Source organism: Procambarus clarkii, chromosome 32 (assembly GCF_040958095.1).
Source record: "Procambarus clarkii isolate CNS0578487 chromosome 32, FALCON_Pclarkii_2.0, whole genome shotgun sequence".
NCBI lineage: Eukaryota > Metazoa > Arthropoda > Malacostraca > Decapoda > Cambaridae > Procambarus > Procambarus clarkii.
The window spans coordinates 16710201-16716749 of record NC_091181.1 but is presented as its reverse complement, the minus strand read 5'-3'; positions in this window follow the sequence as shown (position 1 = coordinate 16716749).

Sequence of the window (6549 nt, the reverse complement as noted above, 5' to 3'; positions counted from 1 at the left end):
CATCATTAAACTCTGAAAAGTAATTTTTCAAATTGTCTATATTTGCTTTTAAATTCTTACGAAACATTTCCAAATCATTAATATGTTTCTCCATAGCAATATCAGCGAGATCAGGAGAGGTGGTAGTATTTAAGTCAGGAAAACTGTCTGGTTTAATAGGATCTCCAGGTTTGAGATTTGTATTAGGTGTCATGGTATGTGCTGTATTTACAAATCGTTTATGAGGTGGATATTTAGTACCATCTTTAAGTCCTCGTTTCAATTTTTCACAGGCTGTAGTTGATTTAGGTTCAGTACTGTCAGTAAACACGGCCTTCCCTTTATTATTAATGATGAGAATATTATGTGGAGTAGTGATACACTCATTATTGAGTGGAGGGTATTTTTTAAGATCTTCCGGATTATTCGAGAGGGCAACCGCTATGGCTAGAAAATCATGTATTCGATGTGTGGACAAGGGTTCATAACAAGCAAAATTGGTTTGATTCAAATATAATCTACTTCCATCATTATCTGTTATAGTTTTCACTTTTAAACGTCCCTGTGATTGAATTAGTTGAGAATAATATATGTTTAAAACTGAATTTACATCAAAAATTTTTAGTAAAACTAAATTTTCTTCACCTTTAGCTGCTTTAACAAATTTATGAGGTGGAAAAGTTATTAATTTATTCTTGTCAGCTTGTTGCTCACCTTTGTAATAACCATTATCAAGAGAAGCAGGGAGAGCCTTCATAAACTTTTCATAACATTCCAATTGGTCTTTAATGTTATTATTATTGCAAGGAACAGTTTCCTCTGTATCAACCCAAATTACTTTAACCCCCTGATCTATGAGATTTGATGGCATAGCTAACATCTGTAAAAAGATTTTTGAATCAGGGATTAGAATATTACCTGGATGAAAAGATATATTCATAGCATTTTGCATGTTAGGATAGACTTTTTGATTAACATTATAACTTGTTAAGACATGAGCCATTGGTCCTAAATTATAAGTTTTATGAGGCCCAGTTTTGTTGGAACAAAATGAGTCTTTAAAATCTTTCACCACGTCTGTTGATAACAAACCCATTTTTAGATATAAACAGGGTGGACATATAGCAGACAAACTTTTATAAATATTATGTACTGGTTTTTCCCGTGCTTTTCTATACAAATCTTCAATTTGTTGTAAATGATAATCTTTTTCTTCATATTTTAGGTCAGGAAATAGAGCGTGAATACAAACACATTTAGAAGAATTACCTATCATATTTAACTGTTGACCCAAAGCTTTTATGAAAGAAGCACGTTGGTTAGGGTCACTGATATATCTAGTCATATCTTGAATTTTGGAAAGAACTTCAGATATTTCTGGATTAACTTTTGGATTGGCCATTATTGATGTTATAGATGAATTCGGAGTTAGATCAGCTACTGATTGTTGTGTAATGGTGTTTGTTTGTTGGTTTTGTGCTGGTGGTGTTGGTGGTGGGTTTGATGGTGGGTTTGGTGATTGTACAGGATTGGTTCTATTTGGAATCCCTACAGGACTACTCATATTTTCATATATTTTTTATTATAAACTAAAATAAAAAGGTAAATAAATGTCTTCATCTTTACCTCAATCACCGACATCATCACTTTCAATAAAAAATCCCATAGTTAATTCTGATGTCATTAATATCATTTCTAAAATTAATGATGATTCACCCCAACATAATTTAATTAGAACGATGATTACAGAACAAATAAATATGATAGGTACTCAATGTATTTGTAAACATGCAATTTTACCTAATGTAAAAACAGAAGATAAAGATTATTATTTACTTCAACTTGAACAACTCTATATGAAAGCCCAAGAAAAATTATCCAAATCCAATACCTATGTAAGTTTATCTGCCATATGCCAACCATGTTTGTATGTGAAAATGGGTTTAATCTTTCGGGAAACTTTAAATGATTTTCATTATAATGAAATGTGTCATAATAACATTGGAATACACACCTATAATTTAGGATATTTCTGGCATGCTCTATCTAGTTTCGGTATTAATTACAAAATTTATCCCCAAATTAAACAAACACAGAACATATCTTTCTTCCCTGGTAATGTTATCTTACCCAATCCCAACATTTTGTTACAAATTTTAGCTATGCCATCAAATCTCATAGATCAAAATATTAAAATTGTTTGGGTTAACACTAAAGAAATAATAGACGAAATAAATGAAATAAATGTTAACGATTTAACTAAAATTTATACAAAATTTGTAGAAAGTCTCCCATATCCTTTGGAAAACGGTTACTATAAACGTCCATTAAAAAACGAACAATGGAATGACAATGAAAAGGGAATAAGCGCTCCTCCTTCTTCACGATTTATTAAAGTTATAAAAAATGATGATTTTAATTCAGTGGATTTAAAAATCTTTGATATTAACAATATAATGATATTTATTATGCTCAGTTAATTAAATCTCAGCAACGGCTCTTACAAATAAGAAATAATCGATTGTCATACTGTGAACCATTATCGACACATAGGACTCATGATTATATAGCTATAGCAATTGCTCTTTCTGACTCCCTCGATAATCTTAAAGAATTACCGCCTCTCAATGGTCGATGTATCTTCACGATGCATAACATTCTTATTGTTAACAGACAAGGAAGAGCTATTTTTACTACAACTACTACCAAAAATCAATCCACTGAATGTATACAGTTAAAACGAGCTCTTAAACCTAAAATATCCACCCAAACCAATACCAGTTCACCCAATGTATTACAACAGCTCAAAAATCCTGTTAGACCTATAGATATTCATCCCCCTTCTTTTATACATGAGACCAAATTTTCTTATCTGTCTCATATTGCAACTGAGAAACCTATGGTTAAAACGTATCAAAGTCTTCTTCAAATACTGATAATTTAAAACGGTATTTCAATACATTTAATGATGATCTAAATGTGGATGTGGTAAATAACATTAATGATGTTTCCATTCTCGATATTGCAATGGGAATGTACCCTAGTAAAATATTAGATATTAACTTGAAACCGGAAAAAAATTCAAATATTGATATTTCCACTGACGAATCCAATGGAGAATGTATGATTAGGATATTAGAAACCACCCCTCCTAATACTGCTTATTCATCTCATATAGGATTCATTTCCCTTACAAATATATGCAGTAATGAAAAATTAGTTTTAAAGAATATGGCAACATTTTTACCAAATATATTAGCTCGAGATACTGGCACAAACTTCATTTCTAAAAATTCTCTAGGGAATATTACCCATAATATAAATTTTTTGGCTGAAATGAAAGATCACAACGAGTTTATTGAGTCCATAAAACAACCAAATTAACAAAGTAAAATAAAATAAAAAAAATGACTTCAAAATCAACCTTGGATATTATTAATCTTAATGATGCCCTTAAAAATAAAAAATATAAAAAAGCTTTTCAAATTTATTTAGACTTTGAAAAATCTATTCTAAAAACACTCTTTGTAAATGAAATTAAAATTATACCCGAAAATGAAAATAGTCCAGAGAGACTAAACCCATTTCCTTTGATAATATGTTCAACGCTGTTCAAATTAGCATTACAAGAAGATAAGAAAAATGATATAAAAGAATTTAAACCGAAAGAAAATCTTCAAAAATTAAATGAATTCTTTAAAAATACCGATAATATTGACCAAATAGTAGGTTCATCCCTCATTAACGATCTACTAACCAACCTTATACATTGTGCAATCAATGAACTTGAAAACAAAAATATGGATGAACCCAATCTCATGGATAGAATTTTTGGTGTATATAAATTATTTGAACAGTTTCTATTTGCCCTTGAACGTAGTCATCTTTATACACCATTTTCAATCTACACTCAATTGATTTACCTTTGTTTTCTGTTATGCAAACGCATGAATGAACTCATAAAAAGTTGTGTAAATATGAATACAATCTCTAATTCAAAAATAAATGAAATTCAAAACACATTTCAAAATAATGTAAACCAATTGGAAAACAATAATAAATTTTGTATACAACAGTTACATGAACATTATCAATGGCAACTAAAAAACTCTCAAGAAATTCATAAAAACAACATTGAAGAAATTTACAGAAAAACAGAGGAAAGTAAAAATGAATTATGGAAAAGGGTTAACCTTTCAACTATTGACACTATACATGAACAAGAATTAATGTTAAATAACCAACTTGAATTAATAGAAAAAATCATATCCGAAATAAAAACGAATGGAATGAATGATGATGATGATGATGATGAATTAACACAAGATGACCAACGATCATTGAGTCCTAGGGTTACAAACCAATCGCTCTTTGACCATTCCAATGTCAGCTGAACACCATATTGTTGCTTCTCCAGCCGGGATTCTGCCTTAGAAGCTTTCAGGCATAATCCCACGAGTACCTACTTAATCAAACTTATAGAAATATAAAAGAGATATTAATAGTACTACCATCATTAAGTTGAAATTTGTATCCATATAAGGGGATGGCATTGTCTACTTCTGATCATATTACTATTTTCTACCTTGTTTCTATTTATCAATGATAACTGATCGTTTTCAAGCATAATAATATAGTAGTCACTGTTTATACTTCTTTTGTTTTGTATAGTCGGAGTTGCTACTATCCCAAAGATTTCTCTTTCACAGAAACATATTAAGGATAAGAGAGCTGTGTCCCCATATGATGGGTACTGGTCTAATTTTCCTGGTGTGGATGAATCTGTTCCATTATTATGATTATAATTATTATTGGTTTTGCCGTTTAAGCCTTTAGAACGAATGAACATATCAATATCATTTATTTGATGAGGGGGTATATTGAAAGCCCCAAATTCTTTCACCACGTCATATATGGTATAAGGTTTGATAGATATCAGTCGACTGTATTGCTGTTTGACTATTCTATCATCATAATTTGTCTTATAACTCTTTCTTTTCCTTCCCAAAGCATTATAAACAGCCCAGTTATCTATCAGTATGGCTCTCATATCTGAATATTTAGGGTATTTATTGACAATATATTTATATGACTTACTAACACCATATTTATTTTTAGATAAAACACAGTCATAATACGTTAAAATATGTGTAAAATATTGACACATGTTCAATAAAGTTAAAACATTTTGAATATATGATCGTTTTCCTGCTGTCCATAAAACAAGAATATTGTGTTTGTTGGTGGCTTTCATATAATCTAACATCTCATATAAAAATGGCTGTGTATATACTGAGGGAAAACTATCTGACAAATTCAGTTGTAAATGTTGTTGTTCATCATACATGGCTAATGTATTATCGAAATCAAAAACAAGAAGAGCTGGTGCTCTTTTTTCCTCGTTAAGATATCGTACATATTTATAAAAAAACATATCTTGAGAAAAATCTTCAGTATCTAACATTTGTTTACTGTTAAAATAATTATTAATATTATCATCATTATTATTATTATTATTGTCATCATTGTTTATTGGTGACAATATATCAGTAGTAATTGTAGATGTTGCAGTGGATGTAGTTGTTGTTGTTGTTATTGTTGACGTAGTGTCACTAGTTGTAATAATTACATTAGTATCAGTAGTTATATCAGAAGGAAAATATGATAAAAGTGGCTTTGTAGTCATATTCCACGACATTGTTTTCTTATTTTTTAAAAATTAATTAAATTGTTATTAAATTGTTTTTTTATTGGTCTTTGAAGGTAACAATTGGTAACATGGGATGCCCGAATAATGTGGAAGGAACATGTTTTATTACTTCTTCAATGAAATGTTTGTTAGAGTGTCGCATTTTCTCAGTGGGAAGTATATTTTTATCAAGTAAACATTTTAAATGAATCATGGCATGAACAATAATAACACAGACGTTAAGAGCTGACATTCCCATTCCATTTAGACTAGTGTTGAACATTTCTCCATTAGACATATTTACAAATGTATTATATAAAATACGATGGGAACCTAACACCTTATATCGTTTATCAGCTCCAGGCATAACCAAACTATAAGCATCTAGGCCACTTACAAGAGACCGATCATTATCCTTGTTTATATAATTTTTATCATCATCTGTTTTTGTTTTATATATGTTTATTAATTCATTTATTGAATAAAAAATATACACATTATTAGTATTGTCCAAATAAAGATTAATATACTCACAATCTTGAGGATAGAGGAGTTTACCATTTTGATCTCTATCACCTTCTAACGCCAAATTCAAAATTTCCTTATTTGCTTCTAATACATTTTCCTTATAGTCGATAAAATGATAATTTAGTGGGGGTGATCTTAAATTTTTTTGAATTTCAAACCAACCCTCAAACAAATATTGATCAGCAGCTCCAAACAAATTTTCAATTGTTCTAGACATAAGTTGCTGAGCCACATGTCCCATAAATCTAATCCAGTTATGATAAACTTTATTTATAATAAATTGAGCACTTTCATGTGTATAAATTAAAGCTGTTATTGGTTCAGCTTTAATGATGTTACTCTTACCTAAACAC